The following is a 15583-nucleotide window of genomic DNA, read 5'->3' as shown; positions in this document are numbered from 1 at the left end:
TTTGAGGCCCCCCCCCCCATTCCCCTGGGGCCCGGTCATGGAATCTGGGCCTGGAAGGGGTTGTGTCTGGATGCGGAAGTCACCACGGGTGGCTGGGGCTTCAGCCATCCCAGCTGGTCCCAGAGCCTGTCAGACTTCCTGGGGCTTACTCTGGAGTTTTGCCAGGCCTTGAGGCCAGACAGCAGGGCTCCCCACTGTGGAAGCTATTGGCAAATGTGGGTGGCTCCTTCTGCCCCTCTGCTGCCAGTTGAGATGCTCACTGAGATTCACTTAGATCAGGAGTGTCTTTTCACTGACACCCCCACTCAATTTTTGTGTATTTCTTGTTTTTATGCATTCCCAGTCCCGGCCAATTTAGGGTGAGGGTGATGGGCTTCTTTTGCAAACCAGCCTCTAAGGGTCACGTCTCAGGTCCTGGGGATGAACGTGACAAAGGGCTCTCTATTGGCCCAGCAAAGGAGGTAGCTGAGACCCTCTTCTTCCTGTCACCAGGCTCTGCACAGGGCTGGGCACTGACAGCAAACAGCTCTAACGTTGATACAACAAATCATCTCATGTGATCTTTAGCAACACCCCTGTGGGGCAATGGCATTAGCCTTCTTCAGATGGAAACGTGGGACGGAGAGGTGAGCAACTTGCCTGAGGTCCAGCATGAGCAGGAGGCCCAGTCTTTTCTGACCCACATGCTGTCACCGCCATCTGGGTTTCAGGGAATGAGAGGCTTTAGAATGGTGACTTCTGCTCACTCCTTCACGTAGTGATTGGGAGACGCTGACACAAATAACACCTTTGAGTGTGTGTCAATTTAAAATCATCCTTTTTCCATTTTAAATTATTCCATGTTGCTCTTTTCATTCTAAGCCCTTTGTCACATTAGAGCTTTTGTGCAAGTGGTTCCTTCTGCCCTAATGCTTTTCCTTTAGAACTCATGGAAAGAACCTGCTAATCATTCAGGTCTCTACTTCAGTGTCATTGCTTGGAGAGGCTTTCCTGGACCCCCTAGTCGGACCTACTCCCCCAGGTACCGTCACATCCCTGTTTGATTTTTTTCATAGGACTCACAGCCTGATTTTTTAAAAAACCTGTTTTAATGTGTATTTATTTTTGAGAGAGAGCGAGAGAGTGAGTGAGCGCATGAGTGGGAGATGGGCAGAGAAAGAGGGAGACACAGAATCTGAAGCAGGTCCAGGCTCCCAGCTGTCAGCACAGAGCCTGATGCAGGGCTCAAACTCCCAAACCGTGAAACCGTGACCTGAGCTGAAGTTGGACACTTAACCGACCAAGCCACCCAGGCGCCCCTCACAGCCTGAGTTTTAGGTTTGCGGCCTCATTGTCTGTGTCAGACCAGAACGCAGCCTCCAGAAGGGCTTGCTCACTGCAGTAAGCCAGCTACCTAGACTAGTGCCTGAAACATGCCACGGGCTCAATAAATGTGTATTGACTAGATTTCTTGGCTAAATTAATGAATATGTGATTCTAATGAGAAATCCACCAGCTCATGTCCAGAAGAATATTCCCTTTTCTCCCCTGATGCCTATGAGCACATTCCCTCTTCTTTACCCATATGACTCATGTAATTGCTCTAAGTGTGTTCAGTTTGCACTTGTTGAGCACCCTGTGCCAGACTTGGCATTCTGGTGTATACCATCTGTGACCTCCAGGCAGCTGAAGGAGAAAGGTCTCTGCTATTTCACACCCACGAGGCTCCTTGGTCTTTACTGCTTCCTTCTCCATGTGTTTTGTCAAGATTTCTCTTGTCTTAATGGGATCTGTATTAATAGAGTTTTGCTCTCCTTATTTATTGCAGTATATGCAGGACTTTTTCCTTACTTTATGTGTGAGGTGGGTCCTTACGGTTGCCAGTGGTAGTAGAAATGATAACACTACGGCACCCTTTTATCTGAAGGCCAGAATTGCAGTGACCTCCACCATTAAAAAGATAGCTGAAAGCTTTGAAGTGCGCGAGGGAAAATATCTCATGGAGGACAAATTATCGTTATGCAGCTGATGCATTTACTTAGTGGCAAGGCAGAACATTCCTGAGTATCAGGACAGTGTGTGTGCTAGAAGGTAGTAGGATAGAAGCAGGAGTCCGTGGACATCAATGTGCAAGGCTTTCACTCACAGAGACAGCTGGAAGGCCCTCACGGTAGAGCCACCGGGAGCTCTGGGGCCATCACCACCCATCCCCCAACAACACTCATCTGTTGTTGCTGTATCACTGTCTTACACTGTTATTACTGCTATAGTGATTATAAAAGTTTTATTAGGTTCCTAAACGCTGTTATTGAGACAAAAGCAAGAACTGCATGGTAGAAAAATTATAGTGAAAGCACAAATAGACCAGAAAGTTCTGGCACGGAGAGGAACTTGGGAGTTTGAATCTTACCCACCCTGTTTTGTTACTGCCTTTGTCCCTCTCTTCCAGCCCTTATCAAACTTGGCCTTGAATTATGGCCCCTTTTACTTATATCTTCCTCTCTTACTAGATTGCAAGTCCCTGGAGGCAGAGAGGATGTTTTATTTATTTCCTGGCCATAGCTCTGTGCACATAATAGGCCTTAGATAAGCATTTGTTGATTTGCATGGAATTAAAGTTTGGTATCTGGAAAAGTCACTTAAATTGGAGAATTCAGCGTGGAGGTTGATGAGTTGAATTTGAATTCCCAGTGGCTGATGGACCTCTTGAGATGTCAAATTAAGGGCCTCAGTTGGTTGATCAGGTGATCTTGGTGACTTGAGTCGAAGAGGCTCAAGTGGCAGGAATGCTGAGAAGCTGTGCTAATTTTAGAGGAGGAAGACCCAGCTGTGTGCAGACACTAGGGTGGCTGAGGTGGGAGGAGACACCCCAACCATGGGAGGGACCCCCGGTTGCATGAACAGTCCAGGACTGCTTAGCTGCCCAGTGCCTTGTTGAACCTCCTGAAGCACAGACAGAAGATGCTGGAGGGACTCCTCCACAGCCTCTCCCCCCTCCCCACTGCCCCACGCTTATGGCCAGGCTGGTAGGGTCTGCTCTGAGCCCGTTCTGCCAGACACCTTCAGACGGGAGGCAGAAGCCCGGCTCTCCTCCACTCTGCCTAGATGCTTTGCCTAGCAGCATTCTCTGCTGGGTGCATAGCTGAGTTCTGTGGCAAGAGGGAGGGAATGTGGCACATTGTACTTTTCTCTTATGTTCTCTCTCCTGGAACTGGCACACATTGCTTCCACCTGAGCATTTATTTATGTATTATTTTTATTGTTATTTATTTTTGAAGGAGAGAGAGCATGAGCAGGGGAGGGGCAGAGAGAGAGGGAGACAGAATCTGAAGCCGGCTCCAGGTTCTGAGCTGTCAGCCCAGAGCCCGATGTCAAGCTCGAACTCACAAACCATGAGATCATGACCTGAGCCAAGGTCAGATGCTTGACTGAGCCACCCAGGCACCCCTCCACCTGAGTTTTGTTGTCCAAATCAGGTCCCAAGATTTCAGTCCCACGAAGTGCTTAGAAAGAGGATGGGAACAGGAAAACAGATGGCTAAAAAGCCATTTGCAATACCTGTATGACCTTAGATAGCTATGAAACTTGTTCTAAACCTTAGTGTTATCTGTGTTAGTATTTTAGTCTTCCCTAAAATAGGGATAATAACAGCACCCATCTCCTAGGTTGTTGTGAGGACTTCAAAAGATGATGCATGTGTATCAGTTACCTAGTGCTGTGTAACAAACAGTGGTGGCTTAAACAAGCACTTATTTAGCTCACAGTTTTACAGTCCAGACAGGGTTCATCTAGACAGTTTTTCGGGTCTTAGTTTGACTGTCTCCAGTTTGTGTGATTAACTGTAGGTCATCCTGGTGACTGTTTCTGGAGGTTGTCTGACTGTCAGCTGGGGGTCCCCAGCCATCTTTCATGAGGTATTTCATTCTTCAGCAGGCTAGCCCAGGTTTATTTTCCTGGTGCATTCAGGCAACCAAGAAAGAGAGCAAAAGAAAAGAAGGAGTCTTGAAGCCAAGGCTTGGAACTAGCACACCATCACGTCTTCTACATCTTATCAGCCAGCAATGCACGTTCACAAAATTGACCCAGAATGAAAGGGTGTGGATATGGGTGCCACATCTTGGACAGAGCTGTAAACCCACACTAAAAAGCTTGTGGAGACAGAGTTGGGGCCATTCGTGCAATCAGTCTACCAAAGTCTGCCCTCTGGTCAAAATTACTCACATCCTTTTTACATGCAAAATAGACTCATTCCCTTTGTTATCTAGTTAGGTCATAATGCTCAAAATCCAGGATCTTATAATCTACATAAACCCCAGATATTACACTTTAAATATAGAGACCTAATGAACAAAAAAGACAAGTGATCTTTCTCTCACATCCCCAACGTACAGTGATAGAGCGGGGACAGCATAACAGGATGGCATAATGGCCATTAATGTTCCCATTCAAAACAGAGTAGCTACTAATCCACAATCATTCTGAAATCCTTCTGGGCAGTAAAGTTGCCTGAGTTCTCCAATCTGGGGCAGGGAGTGTTCCTTGATTTGACCATGATTCTTTGCTCTGTGAAAATGTTGCCCCAGTTCATTGTTTTCCATAGCTCTTGGCTTTACCATTTGGACCCATGGCTATGCTCTCTGAGGCATGCTTTCTTTTCTATCACACTCCAAAAAGGTCTGTGTTGGTAGCTCAGAAGTTTCCTTAGCCTGTGTCCTGGGCAGTGAAGGTCAGGGATACAGAAGACTTTTTGCATTTGGAATAGCCTTACTTCCTATTGGCCCAGGCTCACAGCACTTTAGTGGTACAGCTCATGTTAACAACATTATGGAGTATCTATATATTTTATGATAGCAATCTTCACACTGAAGAGCCACACTCATAATTATCTCAGTGTATACCTCTCTTTCTAGAGTTACTGCTGTGTTGAGATTAGGCTTCTGTAGGATCTTGCCGTTAAGCTTCCTAGAGCCCATTTGTTCATCTGGAAAACTCTACTGGGATGTGTGCTTATTCTTTCACATGTTGTAACAAAAGATCTTATAGCCGCATGCTGATTTGACCTATGGCCCCAAGCTTCATTATTTTTAATGGCTTTATTGAGGAACACTTGACATACAGTAAAGTGTACATATTTAAAAACATAAGTTTTGACATATGTGTATGCCTGTGACATCGTTACACCAATGACGATAATGAATGTATGCATGATACCCAAAAACTTTTTTGGGGACCATTTATATTACCTTCTTGTCAACCCCCTGCCCCATCCTATGCAAATACTTTCTGCTCTCTGCCCCTGAGGTTTGTGTTGAGCAAATAGCATACAGTTGCATTTCCTAGGCTTTCCATTTCAAACAGAATCATATAGTTCATAGAACTTTTTGTTTTGTTTAGATTCTTTTGCTTTAGCATATTTATTTTGTGATCATCCATATTGCTGCATTTATCAATACTTTATTCCTTTTTATTGCTGAATGGTATTCCATTGCATGGATATAGCAAAATTTGTTCATTCGATCATCTATTGACAGATATTTTGGTTGGGTCCAGGTTGGGACCATTACCTATAGAGCTGCAGTGAATATTGAAGTACAAGTCTTTTATTTCTCCTGGCTAAATGCCTAGGAGTGGTGTGGCTGGGGCACATGATAGGTATATTTTTTAATTTCTTTGTTTTTGATTTTTAGAGAGATAGTGCATCAGCATATGTACAAGTGGAGGAGGGACAGAGGGAGGGAGAAAGAGAATCTTAAGCAGGCTCCGTGTTGTCAATGTGGAGCCTGATGCAGGGATTGATTCCATGACCCTGGAGTCATGACCTGAGCTGAAATCAAGAGTCAGACGTTTAACTGACTGAGCCACTCAGACACCCCTGAATTTTTAAAAAACTTCCAAACTTCCAGCTCTTTTCCCAAAAGAGCTGTATAAGTTAACATTTTTCACTGTAGCTAAGAGTTCCAGTGGCTCTCCATCCTCCCTGGCCCTCAGTACGGCAGTCTTGTAAATTATAGTCATGCTACACGTGTGTAATGTATCTCACTGTGGTTTTCATTTGCATTTCCCTAATGGCTAAAGATGTTGAATATTTTTTTCAAATGCTTAATTGCCATCCCTGTATCGTCTTCCAGATGATGTCGGGTCAGATTTGTGCCCATTTTAAAGTTAAATTGTTTGAGAGTTTGTACTGAGCATTCTTTATATATTGTGGATACAAGTTCTTTATAAGATACATGATTTCCATGTTCCCTCCCAGTCTGTGACTTGTCTTTTAATTCTTTTAATAGTGTTTTAGAAGAACAGAAACTTAATTTTGAAGGAATCCAATTTTTGTCAATTTGTTCTTTTAAGAGTCATATGTTTACCATTGTATCTATGATCTTTACCCACGGTCATGGAGATTTTGTGCTGTGATTTCTACTAGAAATTTTGTAGCTTTAGGTTTTATATTTATAGGTCTGCTATGCACCTGGCTTAAATTTTTCTGTACAGTGCAAGGTATGGACCAAAGTTCTTTTTATTTTTATTGGTTGAATAATGTCACGTGATATCCAGTTGCTCGATTTCATTTGCACACAGACTACCCCTCCCCCGATGAATTGCTTTTGCACTATTGTCAAAAATCAGTTCACTGGCAAGAGCACTTCTTGACAAGGACTTCTGGAGATCTACTCCCCCACAAAAGCCATGAGAATGCTGGTAAAAATTGTCAAAATTAACTCTTTCTGAACTCTGGAAAGCAGCCAAAGGCTTGGAGCGATATGAGGCGTATTTATTAAAGAAGAACAGCCAAATCTCAGTAAATAATAGCCTTTGCTGCATTTTAACTTACTCTATCCCCATCTCCTTCTTCTTCTGTTTCCATCCCAACCCTCAGAAGCAGGACTGAAGCCCTAGCTTCAGTTACTAGGGACCTTAGATGGAGACTGGATGCCTGGCCGAAGAGAGCACCCAGGTCCTTCCTCCATACTTGGGCACCTTGGGGCTGTATGTTTAGCTGGAACACAGGGACCTTGTGGGCTGTGGCAGGGAGGGGGCCTGAGAGTGGGCTGGACCTAGGTCTTGTGCAACTAGATATATCAGGCCTGTAAGTGTGCCTTTATCAGGGAGGTGAATGGGAAGCTTTTTTTGACTGTTAACTGAGAGCAGAGAAGCTCAGCCCAGTACTTCAGAGTCCCTCTGTGTGTAATGGGGAGATCAGCCTGGGGCATGGAGTGGATGGGGTTCTAGTCCCAGGAATACCTAGGCTTTCTCTGACACAGGCTGGTGAAATCAGATCCTCAGAATTATTGCTTGATCTGGAGATAATCTCTTTTGGACTTGTCTTGGTATTGTCAAAGTGTGAGGGTGGGTACTTGAGATAACACAATAACAGGAGCCTTTACATCTTCCCGAGGCCCTGTAGGAACCCGGCTGAAGAGAGGCAGGGGGACCAAGTGGGTCCTCCTCTGTGCCCCAGGCTGGAGCTGCTCAGAGGGCAAGACATGCTGCAGCCCTTCCTGATGCCATACCACTGCAGACTGTCACAGCCCTCTTGTGAAATCACAAAAGCATAGTCCTCCTGAGTACTTTGGTTTTCAGTAGAAACAGGCCAGGGTTGTGAAGAAGACCTCAGAAAGGATGAGAATCTTGGGTGCAGGTTGGCTGCCTGGAGCCTCACTTTCCATACTCAGCCTCTGATTTGGGGCCCCCTCTTGCCTCCCCCAACACTTGCCAGAAAGAACCAAGTGGCCAACCCTCCTCCCTAGGAATGGGAATTTAGAAGAGGAGCCAGAGAAGGGTCAGCAGTGTCTAGCCCTAGTGGGTGACCTTAGGCTATTGAAGAAGCCCTTTTAGAAAAGAGATTTTTTTTTTTTGGTGCTCTTTAAATCCTATCAGGAAAGCATCCAGTTATGCCACCTATATGACTCTCTAATTATTAAAATATCCTGAATTGTGATGCTAATAGCAAATTTGTTAAATGGAAATGAATTCTTAATGTCATAATTTGTCTTTTGCTTTTCATCTGATTCATTTTCTTTCTAGATGTCATTTCCTAAGAGCGAATGAAACTTGGAAATATTTCTTGCCCTTTCTGTTGGAAACATATTTAGTAAGACTTCATTCCATCTTGGAATTTAGGGGGTCTTGTCTGAGGGCAGCCTGCCTGATGGGCTCATGCTCATTTGTTTTGGTGTCAGCTGACGCCACCCCCAACAGTCACAGCCTCATCTCCAGCGTGATGATGCCATAGGCAGAGCTGGATGTCAGCCAAGAGGGGACCCAAGCGTCCCCAGGCCCATCCGGTCTTCAGTTGCTCATGAGCCATGTTAGCCAGACCTGTATGTTAGAAGGGTTTGCACAGCCCTAGCCACTCAGGCCTTTCCTGCATGTTTCGGCAGGTCCCTGGGCGTACCTCATGGACTTCCAGACCGGTTCACGCCTGCAGCTTGCTGAGCCTGAAGGAGACAGGGTTGCGTGGCATTTACAGCAGAGGAGAGAAGCTGCTTCTGTCTTCTTCATGCACCCGTCTGCAGGAACAGGTGTGCCAGCACTTAGTGAAACAAATCTCCATCTTTAGTTATAGCCCTCTCCTGGTCAGACAAAGGAGTTGGAGAAGGGTCTGATTTCCATGGTATCCACACGTCTCTATACAGAATCACTCCTACCCTCTGACACTTGCAGCTCTTTGTTCCCGCAGGATAAGTGGTCTTGCAGGGAGTCCCTCAGTCCCTGATGTGACAGGCTTGTGCTGATCCCTCCCCAAATGAATGAAGGTGCCTGCAGTGACTGACCCTGTGCAGTGAGCCCGGCTCAGGAGCAAATTCCACGATGTAGCACACAGCCCATAAATACATTCACATGTTGAAAATATTCCTTAAAGTTAGATCAAGTTAGGACAGCTTTGCCTAGTGCTGACACACGGAGCCTCTTGGCCACTCACTGGTTCACTCAACACAAATATGAAAGTGAGATGAGCTGTCAGGCATGGAAGGTGAAATGAGGCCCTGATTAATCCGGACATATTAATTCACAACTGAATAGAATTTTGTTCATTCATTCAACAAATATTTATTAAGTATCTACTGTGTTACAGGCACTCTTCTAAGTGAGTGCACATAGAAGTGAGCAAAAAAGATAAAAATCTCTGCCCTCCCCTGTGTGGGGGGAGGTTATATTCTAGAAGGAAAAATAAGAAACATGTACAATATAAAGCGTGTCAAATGATGATGAGTAATATGAAGAAAGATGCAGCGGGGAAGGGAGGAGGGCTGGGAACGAGGATGTTGGACCTAGAAATAGTCAGGATGACACTGGAACAGAGACATTGTGAGGAAAGAGAACCTTGCAGTTATCTGGGCAAGAGCACTCCAAGCAGAGGAACAGCCAGTGCAAACGTCCTGAGGTGGAAATAGGCCTGGTGAGCTGGAGGAGCAAACTTGCTCATCTGAGCTGAGTTGAGGAGACCTACAGGGGATGAGGTTGTAGAGAATTTTACGGGCCATTTTAAGGACTTTGCTTTGATGCTGGGTGACGTCAGAAGCCATAGGAGGTTTAGAGCACTGAGGAGACATGATCCTATGTTTTAATAGGACCATTCTGGCTGTGGTGTTAAAACGAGACTGTAGGAGGACAAGGTCAGACTCAGGGAGAAAGAAGTCCATCACAAAAATTTAGGCAGGTGATGATGGTGGCTTGGACTAGGGTAATAATGATGGAAGTGGTAACAAAAGGTTACGTTCTGGACATATTTTTGAAGGTAGGGCCCACAATGCTTACCTGATGGGTTGAAAGTGGAATGTGAGAGTAAGAGCAGAATCAAGGGTGACTGCAAGGCTTTTGCCCTGAGAAACCAGAATCACAGTGCTGCCCTTCACTGAGATGGAGGAGTGGGGGGAGGAGCAGGGTTGCAGCCCCTCAGGAACTAGGTTTTGGACATGCTCAGTTTGCAACGCCAGGAGATAACCTAGCACAGATACTAAATAGGCAATTGGCTATGTCAGCGGAGAACTCAGGGGTGGAGATGGGCATTTGGGAATCTTTAGCACTTTGATGGTCTTCATGGCCAGGGGACCACAATAGATTAGAATTCAGATCCCAGGGAAATAATGATTTTTTAAAAATACAATTCTACCCATGTTTTCAGCAAGGAAAGGGAAGCACTAAAGAAATGCTTTTCAGGAATGCCTGGGTGGCTCGGTCAGTTAAGCGTCTGACTCGTAGTTTTGGCTCAGGTCATGATGTCATGGTCTGTGGGATCCAGCCTTGAGTTAGGCTCTGCGCTGACAGCACTAAGTCTGCTTGGGATTCTCTCTCTCGCTCTCTCCCTGCCCCTCTCCAACTCATGCTGTCGCTCTCAAAATAAATAAGTAAAACTTAAAAAAAAAAAAGAAATGGTTTTCAGGATGGGAACAACTCTCTTAAATTGTGTTCTGTTTCTTTGTTCAGCTGTGTGTTTTCATTCTGAATACAAGGGAAAAAAGTTTTCACTGTTAGGGAAGGGAGATTAGCATGGAATTGCTTCAAAATCCAATTCAAACTGTGATCCCCACCTGAGGTGTTTCAGAGAGGAGAACAGCCCAGGAAAACAGGGCATTGCAGGAGAAGGCTCTTCTGTGCAGGTACGAAAGGGGGAAATGGTGCTTAGAGCTACCAGGGTTCTGGAAATAACTTTTTTTTTTTCTCAAACTGAACAGTTGAGAAGAAGCTTTTAACATTTTAAATATCCCTTAACCATGGATATTTATTTCTGTGAAGTGATTTACATATAATTATAATACCTACAGTTTTTAAGGGGAAAATACATCTTATTCTGAGCTATAGAAATAGAGTGTTGGAGGCTTTTCAGGGAATAGAGAACAATAAAATAGAAGGGAAAATGTCAGAGTTCACTTTCTTTTATAATTCATTATTTTTAAGGCTCCCAAATACATTTTTTAAAAGTAGTTATGGGGACACAAGTCTATAATTTCCATCAATTTCCTAATTAAACAGGATTTGGAAAGAAAAGTGTTTTGCTCACTGATAGGATTCTTTACATTGAAGATACTATAACGTGAGTTTTATAATAGTGTAATATAATATCTGAGCAGCTTGACTGGTTTGCTTGCAGATAAGATTCTGCTGCATCTTACAAGCTATTCCTTAAATGATTTATCTTTTTTTTAATTGGTGAGAAATACAACATGTAGAATGGTTTCTTATAAAACCAAACATAGTCTTGCCATATAATCCAGCAACCACACTCCTTAGTAGTTGCCCAAAGGAGTTGAAAACTTATGTCCACACAAAAATCTGCACACAAATGTTTACAGAAGCTTTATCCAGAATTAGTAAAATGTGAAAGAAACCAAGATGTCCTTCAGCAGGTGAACGAATATATAAACCATGGTATGTCCAGACAACAGAAGATTACTCAGCACTAAAAAGAAATGAACTATCGGGCCATAAAAAGACACGGAGGAATCTGAAATACATATTACTGAAATATGAAAAGATTACACCTTCATGATCCCAACTACATGACATTCTAAAAAAGGCAAAACTATATAGATCATTGGCTGCCAGGAGCAGGGGGGAAACCAGTAAGTGGAACACAGAGGATTTTTAAGGGCAATGAGAATACTTTGTGTGATACCACAATGATGGATATAGTCACGATACATTTGTCAAAACCCATAGGATGTACAACATCAAGAGTGAGCCCTAATGTGAGCTGTGCACTTGGGGTGATCATGATGTATCAATATGGGTTCATCAATTGTAACAAAGGTACTTCTGTGATGGGGGGTGTTGATAATGGGGGAGATGATGCATGTGCGGGGGCAGGGGGTATATGGGAAATCTCTATCTTCCCTTCACTTTGGCTCTGAACCTAAAACTGTCATGAAAAAATAAAGTCTTAAAAAAAAAGTACGGAAGGGAGAAGAAAGGAAGGAGTGAAGAGAAGAAGAGAAGGAAGGAGGAATTCTTTATTCCTTCTCCTCTTCCTGCTATGACAAGATAAAAGGGGATAGGGTTGATTTCTGAGTCACCATGAAATGTGGCCTGACCCACCTCATTGGAACCCTGATGTGAATGAGAAATAAACTTTTGTTGGGTCCAGCCGCTGAGATTTAAGGGTTTAGGTATTACTGCAGCATAGCAGATCCTATCCTAATACAATTCTTTTCTCAAAGCTATTCTCACACTTTGTGGAGTCTTAGGCAGTGGTGTGGTCTGGTTCCAAGAGAGCATATGCTTCAGAGAGGGGCCTCCTATGACTCCGTTTGGGCCATCGCAACACTGTTGATGGCAAGATTTCCTGAGTGGTAGTTACCAGATGGGTGTTAGAGTCAGCCTCTTCGCTCTGGCCAGGCGGGTGCATGGATATGCTGATGAGATTCAGTTTTCATCCTTTGCATGGAATTGAAGTGGTCTCAATCCCTAATCAAGGAGACATGATCTTCTGTAGAAAGAACAACATCTCATACAAAATTGTGTGTTTTGGGCCATCTTTCATCTACCTTTGAAGTGATTCATGACTCTCTAAGCTAATAAAACACCTTGCTGAAATAAAACGATCTGTCCAAGCAAATAAAAACTCTGACAGGGTTACTGGATGGCATTTCCTAGGGAGCTATAACTATGATAGCTAGTTCATTGAGAACTAAGTAGAAAACCCAAACACTGACAAAGCTGCAAAGGAGAAATGGATCCCCACTGGGGGGAGTCTGTGCCAGGAAGCACTCTGAGGTCATAAAATATATGGACTCTCAGTGTGAGAGGACTTCAAGCAGGCACCCGGGATGGCTTCTTGCCTTGGGCATGCCACAGCCATTATTCACCAGGCTTCACATGTTTACAGAGCATTCCTTTTGCATCCACCTCGTGCCAGGCTCTGTGGGGCCGAGGAACAGAGGAGGCTGTATCTCTCTTTTGTGTGTGTGTGTGTGTGTGTGTGTGTGTGTGTGTGTGTGTGTTTTAATATATGAAATTTACTGTCAAATTGGTTTCCATACAACACCCAGTGCTCATCCCAAAAGGTGCCCTCCTCAATACCCATCACCCACCCTGCCCTCCCTCCCACCCTGCCCTCCCTCCCACCCCCCATCAACCCTCAATTTGTTCTCAGTTTTTAACAGTCTCTTATGCTTTGGCTCTCTCCCACTCTAACCTCTTTTTTTTTTTTTTCCTTCCCCTCCCCCATGGGTTTCTGTTATGTTTCTCAGGATCCACATAAGAGTGAAACCATATGGTATCTGTCTTTCTCTGTATGGCTTATTTCACTTAGCATCACACTCTCCAGTTCCATCCATGTTGCTACAAAAGGCCATATTTCATTTTTTCTCATTGCCACGTAGTATTCCATTGTGTATATAAACCACAATTTCTTTATCCATTCATCAGTTGATGGACATTTAGGCTCTTTCCATAATTTGGCTATTGTTGAGAGTGCCGCTATAAACATTGGGGTACAGGTGCCCCTATGCATCAGTACTCCTGTATCCCTTGGGTAAATTCCTAGCAGTGCTATTGCTGGGTCATAGGGTAGGTCTATTTTTAATTTTCTGAGGAACCTCCACACTGCTTTCCAGAGCGGCTGCACCAATTTGCATTCCCACCAACAGTGCAAGAGGGTTCCCGTTTCTCCACATCCTCTCCAGCATCTATAGTCTCCTGATTTCTTCATTTTGGCCACTCTGACTGGCGTGAGGTGATATCTGAGTGTGGTTTTGATTTGTGTTTCCCTGATAAGGAGCGACGTTGAACATCTTTTCATGTGAGGCTGTATCTCTCTTAACGGGATGCCTGTAGATCTGCTGGGGAGGTGACATTTATTTGGAGACACAATGAACCACAGAAGGGTTAATGGGCTCAGCAAAGCAGAGACATACTAATGAAGTTAAAAAATTAAAAGGGAGCTGCACTTCAATGAAAAGATCAGGGTCGCCCACCTCCAGTGTCCTCATTGTCGGTATCATCTTCTCGGAGTGGGATGGGGGACACTTGATTGGGACCCCTTACAGATTCTCAACAGATGGTCATTTGATCTATGCTCACATATTTCCAGTGTCTGGGAACTTATTACCTGTCAAAGCAGGTGTGTTGGACAATTCTTTATATTGAGTTGAAAACTGCTTTCATCTAACTTCTACCTACAGATATAAGACCTGCCCTCAGGATTAATATAGTGCGAGTCTAATCTATTTCCCACACAACAGTCCTGCAGATATTTGCTCCCAGCAACCAGGCCATGTCTCCCCACACACCTTCTCTCCGGGCTGAGCTCCCAGCTTTATTCAGAAATGCAACCTGGCTTCCAGACCCCTCAGCTCTGATGGCTGCTCTGGCTCATGTGGGCTGTTAGAGGCCCTGGTGGGAGTACTGCTGCTTACATTTACCTTGGTTGCCCTGCTGACTCTCGCCCACAGCAGGTGCTAGAGTACTTGAGGCTTGAACAGTTTTACTGCTTAAACTTCTCTATTGCAGAGTGAAGCTCCTGGAAAACTCCCCTTTCTGAACTAACTCCTCCATTGTTCAAGCACGACAGAAAGGCAGGCCATGCTATTAACACCACCTGTGTGACAGCTAAGCCCACTTTCCTCCTGCCAGTAATACAGCTAAGGCCTGTGTTAACATTTCTGTTCTCAAGTGAGGAAAGCTGTTCCCTTGGCCCAATGGAAGGGTATTGGTGAAGGATATTGATATCTTTTTTTTCATTTACTTACTTATTTTGAGAGAGGTGGGGAGAGAGAACAAAAGAAAGAGAGAGAATCCCAAGCAAGCTCCACTGTCATGGAGCCTGAACCCACGAACTGTGAGATCATGACCTGAGCAGAAACCAAGTCAGACGCTTAACCAGCTGGGCCACACAGGCGCACCAAGGATATCAATATCTTTAAAAATATTTTTTTAATAGTTTAAGTCTCACAAGAATTTGTAAAACTAATGCATAGATCTCACATGCATCCTTCATGCAGCTTCCTCCAGTGATAATTATGCTACCATTATGCAATGTCAAAACCAGAAAAATGGTATTGGCATTTATAACTCAGTTACAGACTTTCCCAGGATTTTACCGGCAATCCTGTGTGTGTGTGTGTGTGTGTGTGTGTGTGTGCGCGCGCGCGCGCGTGTGTGTGTGTGTGTAGTTCTGTGATGTTTTATCACATGTATAGATTGAATAACTTACCACAACCAGGCACAACACTGTTCTGCACACCAAAGAAGCTCTCACATTACCCCCTAGAAGTCACATCCTCCCCCCAACCCTAACCCCTGGCAACCTCTGATCTGGTCTCTATCACCATAATTCTGTCACTTTGAGAGTGCTATGTCAGTGAAATCATAGGGTATGTAAGCCTTTGAGATTGCCTTTTTTTCCCTACTCGGCATAATGCCCATGGGTATCTTTTGCTTACATGTACTCATGATCATAAAGAATTGTCTGGTTTCATATTCTTGTTTTGCACAATGTGACAAGGCCGCCTCAGTGTATATAGTTAAATAAATAAGCCATTGAGTTGAGAGTGGGAGAGTGCCTCATGCCCCCACAGCCGGTACCTTGAGCATTGGTAGCATGAGCTGGGTGATCCCATGAGGCTCTCCTGGCTGGGCCTTGCAGGGCTCCCCTGGGCTCTGGGAC

This window comes from Panthera uncia, assembly GCF_023721935.1.
Source record: "Panthera uncia isolate 11264 chromosome A1 unlocalized genomic scaffold, Puncia_PCG_1.0 HiC_scaffold_17, whole genome shotgun sequence".
Lineage (NCBI taxonomy): Eukaryota > Metazoa > Chordata > Mammalia > Carnivora > Felidae > Panthera > Panthera uncia.
Note: the sequence above shows the minus strand (reverse complement) of the source record.